This window comes from Pelmatolapia mariae, linkage group LG7, assembly GCF_036321145.2.
Source record: "Pelmatolapia mariae isolate MD_Pm_ZW linkage group LG7, Pm_UMD_F_2, whole genome shotgun sequence".
NCBI lineage: Eukaryota > Metazoa > Chordata > Actinopteri > Cichliformes > Cichlidae > Pelmatolapia > Pelmatolapia mariae.
This window is the reverse complement of record NC_086233.1, coordinates 31,472,401-31,487,130: the sequence shown is the minus strand read 5'-3', so window position 1 is coordinate 31,487,130 and position 14,730 is coordinate 31,472,401. Positions and strand designations below refer to the sequence as shown.

General features: G+C 38.2%; 1 protein-coding gene across 1 annotated transcript in view; it reads left to right on the top strand.

Moving 5' to 3' along the window:
• Positions 1–2,347: 2,347 nt before the first annotated feature.
• The window catches only part of lpar1 (lysophosphatidic acid receptor 1), a 33,763-nt gene continuing 21,380 nt past the window's right edge, over positions 2,348–14,730 (top strand). The window contains exon 1 of the mRNA XM_063478811.1: positions 2,348–2,752. The gene's annotated coding sequence lies outside the window, so the exon portion shown is untranslated. The remainder of the gene's footprint in view (positions 2,753–14,730) is intronic.

Genomic DNA, 14,730 nt, shown 5'->3' with positions numbered 1-14,730 from the left:
GCAGGGATAAAGAACAATTCTTGACAGGGAATACTACAAGAAATGTCTTTGGTAGGAGGACATTTACATTTTTCTATAGGCTAGCATTTTTACATGATAGCTTAAGTGAGAAAATAACAGCACTTATTGTCAATAAAGTTTCACATGCACTAAATTTAAGGGCAGGCTCAGGCTTTATTGAGTTAGGATGCCACACCTTTTAGAAAAAACATAACACATTTTTCCAGATTTGATATATCAAATTAGACACCTTCTTTTCCCTGTGGTTTTGGTTCTTCCCAAAATTCCAAAACTGCAGGATCACATTCAGTTTACAGCAACATGGGCGTGTTCACTGTGTTTTATTAAATGGTGTGAAACTGTGCATCAGGCTTCGGTGAGTGTGTCAGAAGTGTGACTCTTAGGCTACGTCCACAGTAGCCCGGATAGATTTGAAAACGGCGTTTTCGTCTGAAAACGCTCCGCGTCCACTCTAGCGTTTTCAGTCGTTTTCACAGAGTTGTGCGTCCACATTGAAACGGCAGAAAACGCTTACGTTCCAGTCCTGCGCATGCGCAAATGCGAGTGAGAATTAAAGAATCTGAAGAAAAGCTATCTGGAGCATGTACAAACTGATATTAATCTTTTTTAGGACTGTCAAAATTGAGAGCAATCAAAACAACTGCTGTACAATGCACTCCGCTATCTTTGTTTAATTGGTCACATGTCTGCATCACATGACTAAAATGCGTCATCGTTTTAGAAAGTCTGCGTTTCTGAGTGTCCACACTGTGACGGGACAGCTCCGTTTTGAAATGTATTCATTTTTGAGAGCGTTTTCAAAACGCTGCGTTTTTCCTTGAGGAAAACGGCGTCTCAGTGTGGACGGGAGGCCAAAGCGGAGAGAAAGCTGTGATCTTGTAACCAATTAGCTACATGCTAATGTAGCCCCTGGAGGCAAGCAATTCTGGCCTTATGCCTGATTTAGACTTCTGCAAGGAAGTCACATAACCTACATAGGTGGTCTGCATGATTACCATCCTTTATGGTTGTATGTGGTACATTATGTGCTAATTAGCTTGTAGCTGTGTCGTGTTTTACATGAAATGCCAACCAATTTAGAAAATACCAGGACTTTGTAGAGGACTGTGGCTTTCAAAGACAGACATATTTCTCTCACACATTATTCTACTTCTTTGTACATTTCCTCACATCTGTTCTGATAGTTTTGGCATTATCCCTCTGTAAGTTTGCTGACCTTTGTGATTCCTTATATTGCCACTATGATTGCATTGCTAGAATGTGTAGCTACTTTTCCAGAAGAGTGCACGCCAGGTCACGACTACGTTGTAGGGTATGAGAGGGGTTTGCAGATGCAATGTATCTGAGGCATAGATTTGGGCCTGAGGTAAAAATCTTCACTTTAGCTGACAGACATACACTTCCTGTTCCATCTGCCAGTCAAAAAAAAAAAAAAAATCTTCAAGCAATAGCATGTGCAATCCCTCTTTTCCCATAGACATGTTTACTTGGCCTACAAGTAAAGCTTGGATACCACACAACTGCTGGTACCAAACAGCCCACCTACAGATTCATATACAGAATCTGTTTATAGAAATGACTTTCATAGCATAAGGGGGTCAAGGTCAATACACCACTATGCATGCAGTGCAAACTGAACAACTTGTTGATTTTCTAGTATAACTCATGAAGCCCTATTTCAAATGAAATGCAGTTATTCACAGGCAATTCAGACAAATAGACATACTTTTTTTCACCAGCTAATGAATATTCACTCTACTTGTTTAGCTTTCTGGCTCACTAAAGAGGAACAACTTGTGAGAGCATCCTGGCGAAAGAGAGCTTTTTTATTTTTAACTAGGTGTTAGTTCGCAAAATATAAAATTCACTTTGATCTGTCGAGATCAAGACACAAAGAAAAGGCTCCGGTTATGGTACCTTTGGGTATATATTGTTTGCACTTGGATTATAGAGGGACATTTCAAGAAACTCCTTAGTCTAAGCTGTGGGAATGGAGCAGACAGTGCTATGTGACGCTATGTGACGCACTCAGCTGTATTAAAGCTGCTTGTGTATTCTGTGCACTGTATTTCAGTGTGCAGCCATCACCGTGTTTGCAGGTTTTAGCTGTAACTGTGTGTCATCCTGTTCTCTAAATGAAATTGCAATGTGCATGTAGTCTGTTTGTAAACGTATGCCTGTCCTGTCTTGATAAAAGATATGGCATTTGCACGTGTGAGTGACGTCACATGCAGACAAAGGTCCCGTCCTGTGCAGTCTGTGTGGCAGTCTGTCGGTCAGAGAGACAGAGAGGGGGAGAGAGAGAGAGAGAGAGAGAAGGAGAGAGCCGCGCCAGCGCAGAGAGGCACGGAGACGAAGCAGAGAGCGCAAAGGCTTCGACATCTGGGGGGGAAATTAAAACAACTTGCATTTTTGAAAAAAACAGCCAAAAAACAACAAAGCCAAAAAACAAACAAAATCGGGACATAGCGGTGGGAAAATTTGACCGATCTTTCGCTTTTTTCCCCTGCACGGACATAAAATGAAAGGGTTACCTGGCTGCATGTTGGATTTTAAATCTTATATTACACCGCTGCGGCGTTGACTTCAGAGTTGCGCAGGCAGAGTCTGTATGAGTTGTCTGTTGGAGGAATTTTAGACACTCCGGATCAAACTTGAGTTGGACATCCAGGAACCAGTCAGGGAGTAAGCTAAACCACCTACCCACTGCTCTCACTGCATGCAGGACACTGTAAGTATTTGATATCTTATCCTCACTGTTGAGAGATTTCCCCACAATTTAACATTTGTTACATAGAGGGGGGTACATGTATAGGTTTATGTGGACCGCTGTGTCTCACTGTGCACATATGCCTAAGAGTGGGCATCTTTTCATAATCAAAAGTATACCTGCCACGTAGACGTGGCGATAGAGCAGTCAGTTCAGATAAAGGCTTTGATGGTATTAGCAGATGCCTGGAGCCCCTCAGCGCACCGTTATTTCAACGGGAGACGCGCAGTTGTGCGTCTATAGAGGATGTGAGAACAGGGACGCGGGTGGAATGAAGGACTTGTTGCGCCAGAACTGGGCTCTTTATCAAACTCTGGGATTGGAACAACACTTGTAAATGGGAGTGAGAGGAAAAAAATAAATGGGCGTTGGGTGTAGGAGTTTATAAAGGCTGACATCTGTTTAGATTTTCCACGCTGATCTCGTTATAGAGAATGTGTTCTTATGATCTTATTTTAGACTTCTTTATCGAATCTCTGCGTCTTCCTCCCCCAAATCAAATCTAAACTCATTCTAACCAGCATCGGTTATTCAAGAGAAAACACTTGTGCTGTCAGTGTGAGTATTACAGATGACCAAACCACCACCAGCATGTTGAAGCATTTCTTGTAGTGCTGGCGTCTTTCCAAAGAAAACGCCTTGACTCTGTCTTCTGCCGGCAGGCGTCAATCCACCCTACTCAAGTCCTAAAAATCAACTGTAACTGTTACAATTTTAGCAGACTTTAGTAACACCTTTGGGAAACAAAGTGATTTAGTTATTTATCGAACACAAGATAGTTAAGTTTAACTGTATGAATTTAGGGTAGACAGGCTTCACCTGTTATGGCAGAGATGGATAGCTCAGAGGTCCAACTTGTAGTCTAAAAGTCAAAAGGAGCAATAATTCCAACATCTTAAGACCAACTGGGATGGAATGCTTGGGTTTTTTTTTTTCATCTGACAGGTTCTGATCAGATGCTGTGTTGTTTGTCGGTTAGTCATAATAAGTCATGCATAACAAACTGGAGATAAATATACATGAAAAAGCTCTTGTGGGGACCTTGCTGACTGTTATCGGACAAAAGCACATCTTAAAAGCTCTGTTTCTGTTATTGGCACTGTGAAACACACTTAATGGAAAAATCTGAATCTCCCTTGAGACCCGTGGGACTTAATTTAGAACAGGTTTGCTCAAACTTTAACTTGTCCAACAATTAAGCTGAGTTAAGATGTTCTTGATGATATAGGGTGAAATAAAGCCATTGAGTTCTGTCCTTCCTTGAGTTTTCTTAGTCAAAACTCCCCATGGCAAATTTCCATTTGAAGATGAACCATTTCACATCTATACAAGAGATAAAAAGGCATAACTGAGTACTTTTATGTTTCCTGAAAGAGCTCTTTTGAGCCACATACATCTGGTTTGTCATCAATCTCCACAGACCTCAGGGATGGATTTCTGTTACCTTAGCCTGGGTCATGCATTCAAATAAACACAGTTGGCCGTGTTCTTGCTTGGAAAGTGACAAAAGACTTCACAGCTGTGTTGCTGATGTGATGCTTTTTACTGGCTCCTTTTAGTTTCTGTTATTGGCAGTTTGCTCATTATATGCCTATTCCTTCTAAAGTATTATTATTGTTTTGAAGAGTGTTATACACCCACCAAAAAACCTTGAAACTTGACCAGAACAGTTTATTAAGTTCACAACCTTCCTTTTTTTTAATCAAAGTTTCCACACGCACCCAAGATATGTGATAAGACCGCAGAGTTTCTGTGTCATCAAAGTAAATTTGAACTGATTGAGAAGGTCTTCGTAAGGGAAAAAAGGTGCTTGATACATGCTGTCACTCCCTTTTGATGTTTCCTGATTAACACTAATTTGGGACTCAAATGGTGTCTCTGTGTCTGAGTGGGTGTATTTATTTGTGTATTCACAAGAGAGTGAGACCACTGCTTACCTACCACCCGCTGTCACAGGTCTCAGGGGGTCTTTGATGCTCCAGAGAGTGATAGGACCATTAGCACTCCTGAAGAGAGATTTCAAATGACTTTGGCTACGTCCACACTAATGCGTCTTTGTTTGAAAACGCATAGTTTTCTCTCCGTTTTGGCCTCCCGTCCACACTGAGACAGCGTTTTCCCCAAGGAAAAACGTAGCGTTTTGAAAACGCTCTCAAAAATTAATACATTTCTAAACGGAGCTGTCCCGTCACAGTGTGGACACTCGAAAACGCAGACTTTCTAAAACGATGACACATTTTAGTCATGTGATACAAACATTTTTTATTTACTAGTCAAGTGCACTTAAAATATGGGTAAAGCAAAGTAAAGAGGCTCAGAGAGGCTCAGAGAGGCACCTCAGGTTCTTAGCCCTTAAAGTTGTTGTTGATAGATTTGATGGGGTTACAGAAACATACTCATCTGAAAGTCATTCCAGAGAAGTTGATTCTTTTGACTTCTGACCTCTTTTATCAAACTAAACAGAACTCCCATTGCAAAGACTTACTGTCTCCCCTGAAGATGACTGCTTTATGTTTCCCCTCATGAGCTTTGACATCCGTCAAAAGCCTGGGTTCTTGAAACATCTGTGTTGTCATTACTGGAACCCTGATTTTTCCTCCCCCTATTCTAAGGAACTGCATTCCACCCATTCTTACTCCTTAGGTCCAGATTGTTTCCACATTCATGCAGGTAGCAGAGTCCCATTTAGTGAGCAGTTGCTGCAGAAAATAAATTTCTTCAAGGGCCATTTAAACAGGGAAGTAATTCAAAATAGCCTTTGACATGTTCACAGCTATAAAAAAATATACACAAGATAGAACAAATAGTTATATATGGTTTTAGAATCACTAATACTCTCTCCGAAGTTATCTTGACTTTTACTTACATATACATGCATTCTTATTAACATGAATTACAGATATTATGCTCCTCAGTGTCTGCACAGTCTTTGACCTTTGCACATCTTTAGCGTTCAATGCCTTGTATCACATTTATGTTAGGTAAGATTAGATTAGAAATGTCCAACAGTTGAGTCATTACTGTGAAGTTAATTAATCAAAATTTAAAAATGATGCAATAAGGACCTTAAATCTAAAATGAATACAGTAGTTGTGATATATTTTATTATCAGCTACTGTCAATAACATAATAACATAAACAATATGTGAAAATATCTCTCAAACTTCAGCTTGTTCTTGGTTCTGGGATCAAGTAATTATAGCTGGTCCATACAAGTACTGGGAGGGTTTGTCAATTTTTGAAGAGGCCTGTTATGCAGATCTGGAGATCTATGATTTTTAAAGTTGACCAAAGCTCGTGACAAATTGCTGTAATCTTTTTTTTTTCTGTACAGCCAAAAGGTGTTGCACAAAGCAACATTTTAGCTTCAGTGTGAGATAGCGTTTGGCATTCACAGTGGTTTTTGATTTGTGCTTTATTGTTCATATCTCATCTTCTGAAAACATTACCTTTGGCTTTTAATAGATAGACTTTGATAGAATTTGCTCATAACTACTTATTTGGAGGCAGTCGTGTGTTTTTCTCAATGTATGTAGCCATTTCTTCTGTTTATCCACAGGGAGCTTTGTTGCCATCTTCTACCTTTACCATTCATTTTTTTTTACCTTAGATAAATGGAAAAAATAAATTGTGGTTTTGACAGGAAACTGACAGCTGTCAGATTAACACTACTGTGGTTGCATAGCTACAAGTGATACACAATGAATGTTGTTTTGGGAAGTAAATATATTTGATGTTAATGTAGTTACTGTATATTCCAAACGAACTTCAGATAACATCATGGCATGCTGGAAACATTCATAAATATTTAAAGAAAGCAGATTTGCACAGTTTGGTAAATCTATACACAAACTGCTCACAATTATCAGTGTGTACATATTATTATGCTGTCGTCTAAGGTATTGTTTTTTCATTCCACAGTTTAGCTAGTGCTAACAGAAAAGAAAATGGACCCGATATTTACCCAGAAAGATTACATGAATTAGGTTAGAATACACAATCGCTTGCACAAAGGGTAGATGTGTATTTACTGCAAAGTGTTTTGGATGCATACAGTACATGTTTTGGCACTCCAAAATATGGAACAGTCACATTATGTTACCACTTTACTTAAGTTCTTCTTTATTGAGAGGCAGGCTTTAATGGCTTAAAGGGATAATGGTCAGTGTGACCAAAAGTCAAGTGTTCATCCATGTGATGTTTACATTGTCAGGAGCTCAACCCACAATGGTGCAGTACTGTAGGCTCGTGCTGCCAGACATTGGACCACATCAGTTAGAGATAAACACATTCAGTGGCTCTCATGCTAACATGGTTCAAGACATAGATCCTGCACTTACCACTTATTTCTCTAATGACCACTCATTAACTTCCTTGCAACAGATCATGTGTGGCTTTGAGGCAGAAGACGGTTAAAATCATCTGAACGGTGTCAGTCATGCATGAAAGAAAGAGAAACTAAGAAACACCATAATGAGGAAATTATTTTTCAACCCAGCACAAATCATGACTCTTTCTGCGGGTACTGTATTAGTATGATTATTTGGTTCTGTACTTCACCACGCTCTTTTTGAAGTGAAACAATGACACTAACCCTTTTTTCAGATGTTACATAGCATTTTAAAGTAGTATAATTCAAAATTCAGACAGATTGCTCTTACTTCAATGCTTCGTTCAGCCAAATTATGGTAAGGACACAGTAATTAAATTCAGTCAAATTTCCCCAAGGTAAATGCTCTGAAGTATTTGAGAAAAACCCCAACAATCATCTGACCCCCTATGATCAAGTACTAAAACTAAAACCTCCAGCCCAATCAGGAGGGGCAGCCCTCTGCCATGAAAGAGAAAAGAAGAAAGAGAAGAGAAAAGTGAAATGGAGCATAGGGAAACAGGACAAAGCACTGACGGAGGGAGAGAGGAGACAAACTATATATAAACTTTCGGGGATTGAAAAAAGGTGAGTGGAGATAAAGTGCATCACTGTGAATTACATGAAAACTTGCAGCAGTCTGAGCCTATAGCAGCATAACTAAAGAATGGCTCAGGGTCACTTGATCCAGCCTATAATCTTAATGCAAAAAGGAAAGTTTTAAGTGTAATCTTAAAATTAGAGACCGTGTCTGTCTCCTCAGTCCAATCTGTGAGCTGGTTCCACCGGAGACTGGCTTGATAGCTGAAGGCTCTGCCTCACATTGTACTTTTAGAAACTCTCAGAGCCACAAGTAAGCCTGCAGTCGAAGAGTGAAATGCTCTTTTAAAACAATGCAATCCTATGAGGTCTTTAGAATATGAGGAGCCCTGATTATTCAAGACTTTGTATGTAATCAGAAGGAGTTTAAATTGAATTTTCAATTTAACAGGGAGCCAATGAAGAGAAGCTAACATATGAGAAATATCTTTTCTTTTCTCATATGAGAAAGTCTTTTTTGTTCCTGGTAGTGATGTGCGATACCACTGACTTCCTTTCCGATCTGATACCAAGTAAAATTCAGGGTGGTATCGACGATACTGATCCGATACCGATACTCTGTACAAAAACTTAATGTTTCATTGTATTTCATAATACAATATATAATTGCATTATGTAATTTTAATAATAATATAATAATATAGCTTCATAATGATTACAGGACATCAGACTACTTGTTCTCATTGCTTAATGATGCAGAATAATCATATAGAAATAAAAAACCTGAAGTTGTGCACTATTTGAACATGTTGCTGCCTGCAGCACTAAAGGACTCCACAAGAGACGTCTGTCTCGCCCTAGCAGCACCTGTCCCTCTCCTCCTCTTCAGTTCACCTCAACATAAGCTCATCATATTCTGTGATATGATTTACTCTGAGGTGTTTGACGAGGTCAGTGGTGTTGCCACAACACCTCACTGTCTTGCCACATATATCGCAAACCACGTCTTGGCTGCTTGTGAAGGTAAAATACGTCCACACATGGCTCCGTTTATGCTCAGCCATTGTTGTGAGTGCACACACCAGGGGCTGTGACACATTTATACAGCCGTGTTTCGCATATGACTATGAAAGGCGTAAGAGGAAGTAGTTCCTTCCAATTTAGACGATCCGAATGATGTAGTTTCTTTCCACTGTGTTCCTTTTAATTGTAAAAACTACAAATTTACCCCAGAGTACTAAAATATCAATATTTGGTATGGTATCGGAAGAATCGATATTTCAATATCAATATCGATTTCAATAAGAAGTATATACATTTAGAGATGTTGTGCATCTCTAAATTCAGAAACTGTACAAAGACGCTCTACATATTTTTTGTGGGTATCAAAGGACATATTTTGATTGAAATGACTCCCACATTACTCATAGTGTTACTGGAAGTATCTAATCAGCCAAATAGATTGCAGCAACTCAGTGCATTTAGGCATGCTGACATAGTCAAGATAACCTGCTAAAGTGAGCATCAAAATTGGGAAGAAAGGTCAATGAAGTAACTTTGAATGTGGTTGTTGGTGTCAGATGAGTTGGTCTGAGCATTTCAGAAATTGCTGATTTACTGGGATTTTCCCGCACAACCGTTTCTACTGTTTACAGAAAATGACCCAAGTTAAAGAATATATCCAGTGTGTGGTAGATGACTGAGTTGATAGGAAATGAACAGAAACTCCAATAACCCTTTGTTACAACTGAGATATGAAGATACTCATTTCTGAATGCACAACACATCAAACCTTTAAGCAGATGTGCTACAACAGTAGCACATCTGCTTAAAGGTACCATACCAAATGTCCATCCTGTGTGCTTATAATAGGAACCAGGGCTACAATTCAAATAAGGCTTACCAAAATTGGACAATAGAAGATTGGAAAAATGTTACCTAGTGTGATAAGTCTGAATTTCCCCTGGATCATTTCGATGGTAGGGTCAGACTTTTCTCTTAAAGCCTCTTATGACCATGGTTTACCAATCTTCCAGTAGGATAACACTCCATGCCACAAAGCTCAAATCATTTCAAACGGGTTTCTTGAACATGACAATGAGTTTACTGTACTCAAATGGTTTCCACAGTCACTGGATCTCAATCCAACAGAGCACTTTTGTGATGTGGTGGAATGGGATATTCCCATTATGGATGTGCAGCTGAAAAATCTGTACCAGTTGTGTGATGCTATCATGGTACTATGGACCAAAATCTCTGAGGAATGTTTCCAGGACTTTGTTGAATCTCAGCCATGAAGGATTAAGGCAGCTTGGAAGACAAAATGGGATCTGGTATCCAATAAAAAAGGTATCCAATGAGCATACACAGATGAAGATACAGACATATACATACATTTATGCATATGTAGATATAGATATATACACAAATTAATTATCATTTTAAATTATGACCACATGCACACATTTGTTTTTATTCAGTGCAGTGCATTAATGGTTTTGACAGGCCAGGTCATTAAAGTGATGAATTTGAAGAACACTTTTGAGTCAAACCCTGAAATCTCTGCAGACCACACTGATGCAATCCCATATTGCATCTGAGCTCCAGTGATGTAATCTGTGGAATCTGTCTCTAATAGTGCAATTTCATTAGAGAACACGCCCATTAATAAAATCCAGAAAAAAACAAACAAAAACAAACTGATACATATGGTAGTGACTGTTTAGGTAATTTTTTTTTAATCCAGTCATTGTTAAATACTTCAGTTACTATAATAAAACCACTTGTTATAAACGGTTCTTAGACTGTTTTAAATGCATTCACGCAACCGTCCATCAATTATTCATCTATTTTAAGCATCTTTTTCTTTCTTTCACAGTTTCTTTTTAAAATATATCTTAAACCAGTGTAAGAAGGAGGATTTTTAATAGCAGATTCCCTTTTTTATGCCTTCTAGCATAAAAATTTGCTCTACCTAAACATGTGGGACAGATCAGAAAGATCTTAAAGCTAATAATCTGAGTTACATGACAGTTCCAAAATGAAAAGCTGCATTATATGCCACTACATAGATAATAACTAGAGAGTTGGATTTTGGTTGTCACTAGACTTTCCAAAGCTATGATCCCTGTGAGAATTTATAGCCAAATTAAAACAGCTTTTATATGTTATTTATGATTCTGCCCATTATTTAGAAATAACAAATTGCTGTCAGTGGCTTTGGAAAAACCGAAAGCCACTGTGAAACCAAGCCGCCTCTCTCTATGTAATTTAGAAGTTAACTCCTCCTGGTGAAATGAAACATTATTTTGTCAGTGCATCCAGGAGTAACCGTTCCCAATGTGCTTCTGTTGGTGGTGTGATGAAACGCTGATCCTTGAAATGCCTGAAATATGATTTCTCATCTTTTAAAATGCACTATTTGTTTATTTATTTTACTACCATAATGTTTTGGTAGAAACTTCTGTTCAATATTATGCATAGTATATTTGATATATTTAGCCTATCACTGTTTAGTGTGGTTTTTGTCACTAAAGAATATTGTGTATGTTTGAAGCTCCTACATTTCCTAAATGCATTCGTATCACTACCAGAGAGCTCTTTTTGAGATAAGCAAAGCAAAAATTAAAGAGACTATTATAGCAAGCCAACAATGTTGGTTATGTGTTTCACTACTGAATTGCATTCTGGTTTATTTATGCAATTGTGGTGCTTGATTACACTAATAGTCATACAAAAGTGTACTATTCTATTCTATTCTATTCTATTCTATTATATTCCAGTATAATGACCATTTTGGGCCATGTGTGCTGTGATGGAAGTGGTTCGAAGGGTATCATCCTCTGATGAGCTGTGAATCAGCCGGTCACGCCTGCAGTCACTCATGACTCAACACAGGCTCTCAATCCAATCCTTGTTCCGAGTTCTGTCGGTACGCAGCAACTGTTTGAGTGTATGTGCAAGTGTGTGCGTGTGTGTGTGGTTTGTAATGATAAAGATAAAGTTAAAGAATGAAAGCCTATGTGGCTGAGTGTTTGTGTGCATGCTAGCTTGTAGAAGCCCAGCGTCTCTACTTTCTGGGGTGGGAGAGATGGAAACAATGGGCACATTGTGTAGAGAGTTGGCAAAGATGGGAGGAGGGAGCTGGAGGAAAAGAAGCAGGCAACAGGAGAGGAAATCTGAGAAGAAAAAGATTGCAGAAGATGAGCACAAGGGCAAAGAGGAGAGGGGGACACAGAGGTGGAAAGAGAAAAGGAAAGAGATTTGGAGGTGAGGGATGGAAGAACCGTGGGAAGTTATGAGACTTTTTGGTTTCACTTGAGTTGAACATGGATTAGACACACATTTAAAATTCCCAATAATCAAGCTGCAACCAAATATTTCCTATAGATAATCTAAAATGCATTGAAATGTAGAAAAAAAAAGATTTTTGAACCCATTTGAAGTACATTTCCAACCATATGGGTAGCCTTGCATAGTGATTCATACAATGTACCATGATACATAGTATGAAATAAAATTCCTCCATTTTAGTTATTTTTGGTCAATATGTAGTTTATAAAATGCAAACTACAAACTCTGTGGAAAACAGCTAGTTAGCTTAGCAGTAGAGTAGGTGCAAAGTAAGGGTCAACAGCAACTTACTCAGACTAAGTGAAGTCTCTTTATGTTGCAAGTATATATAATATTTTAATAGCTGACACTGTTAACGTTAGAAATTGGAAAAGAGGGAAGGTGTTCACTTACTACTGTGAGGTATGCTTTAAGTAAACATATAGAGAAGAGCCTTAGCTCATGCACCCCTTGCAAGCTTTCAAAGAAGACATTTTTTATCACTTTCATATGTTTCCTGTGTCTCATAAATCATTCACATCAAAGTACAATTTGAAAAAAGCTCCACAGGATTCATTTTATGTACCAAAAATAGTTAGACATTTTTTTAATCATGATTTCACCCCAGCTGTGCACTAAATGACTCCCTTTTCTTTGTCTGATAATTTATGCTTCTCTGTAATCATTCTTACATGTTTCGTGACTTTTTATGAAAATAAATAATTCTTCTTCTCAAAGTTAAAAACCTCAGAGCCAAGAGCTCACTCTGGAGTACAACACTGATAAACTGCAGGGATCCTGTTTGGAACATTAGCTTTTTTGTGTGTGACCTCACATATAAACAAGCTTCAAATGGTCATATTTTTGTCTGAACTCCAAAGCTAGAAGATGTATCCTTTTCTCCATAAAAAGAGAAGAGAAGTTTCCCGGTGAAATGCTACATCAGTGAGACTCATTCAAGAAAGAGACAATTTGTAGACTACAATACTTCATATACAGCCTTTAATGCACATGTGAGTTATAGATCACTATGGGTGAAACAATGTATGATACATAAAATTTTTCTTCTCTTTCATGAGTTCCACGAGGGCTATATGTTCCTTAGCATGGAATCCCAGATCAGTGATTGGTCTCAACGTGTGTCTAAATAAATATTAGTTAAAACAGACTAAATTCTTGTTCTGTGTAAGAATAACATCATATCTGAGGGTGATTTTCTTAAAGGTACTTCTCTCAGGGGTGCATTTCAATAACAGCAGCCAGAAGGCTGGATGATGCATTATCAAGAGAGTGGGAACAGACTCTACTGTTAAGTGTTTAGTGGACTTCTTGTCTGGCAGTGACTGAAGTTGGTTTATCTCGGCACTTGTCAGAACAGTGGTTAAAAAAGTGCAAAATACATTCACAAGCAACATTTGTTTTGGAGCCAATTAAAAACAACAACAACAACAAAGCAAAAAAAAACCCAACAAAACAAAGTATCAAATTTGCTCAGCTGTTCAGATGAGCATGAGGCAGTGATGCATAAGAACTCAATTTACAGTGGATAGCTCTTCAGATAATCCAATCATAATATGCTCATCTATGAACTCGCAGCCACTTTAGTTCAATAATTATCAGCGCAATTAACCAAGTATAACACAAACAAATGGGTAGCAAAAGGATGAGAAACAAGATGATTTTTGCATATTTGTTATTTGACAAGCTGATATATGCATAGGTTTCAGGCAAGTATTTCTCTCAGGAAATATCAGAGTGAACCACGTATGGTCGGAGAGGACATGTAAAATTTCCATTTTCTGATACAAGAAAAAAATTCTTACTTTAGAAAATGAGTACGTTCTTCAGCTGATGCAGCTCAGATGGAGTTTAGCATTAGGACTGCATTATTATTCTGCTGTATAAATCTCAAATCTGTGTGTCACATGTGAAGACAGCACAAAGCAGCAATATTTAGAATCAGATCCTGACCAGTCTGCTGTTATTAAACTTATAATTTTGTAAGTGGATGCTTTTTTCTGTGCGTGCTATGTGAAGCTGCGGATATTTATTAAAGTCAAAGGAAAGAATTTGACACAGCCAGCTGTTTGCAACAAGCAAGACTAGACACTAAAATAACAAGTATTGAGGAGCTCAAATATGGAGGATTGCATTTAAACATGAAGTGCAAAGTGCAAATGACTTTATGTATTTTTTTTGGTAACAATGGTAACAACCTGATAACAACCTTTATTTAATTTACATTTTCCTGCAAATGTAAATATAAAAGGCCAGTAGAAAAATCGCTAAATTGACTAAATCTTAAGTGCATCTTCTTTTATCTTGACAGAAAAGAGCCGTGTTAGCACAAACTGTTAAAGAAAATCAACACCCAAGAATTATTTCTTTATAGTCCTCATGTAGTTCAAAAGCAAAAGCAAAGGCCGAGTGCTTGATGTGTCTGCCAGGAAACTGTGGTTTGCTTCCTGTTTGGAAGCTTTGACTTTCTGAACTTTGTTTTGCTTGGTTTTCACTTGCTGATTTGTTTGATTTGAACTCACTTTTTTCACTTCAGACACTAAAAGCTACTTAGATTTAGTAAAAGATTGTGGTTTGAGCTCACAGCATTAAGTCAACACATTGAAATATGGCATTTGCCTAGTGTATCTGACAGATGTAACAGATCTGCGTGACTATTACCTAAACCCGGTCCACAGCC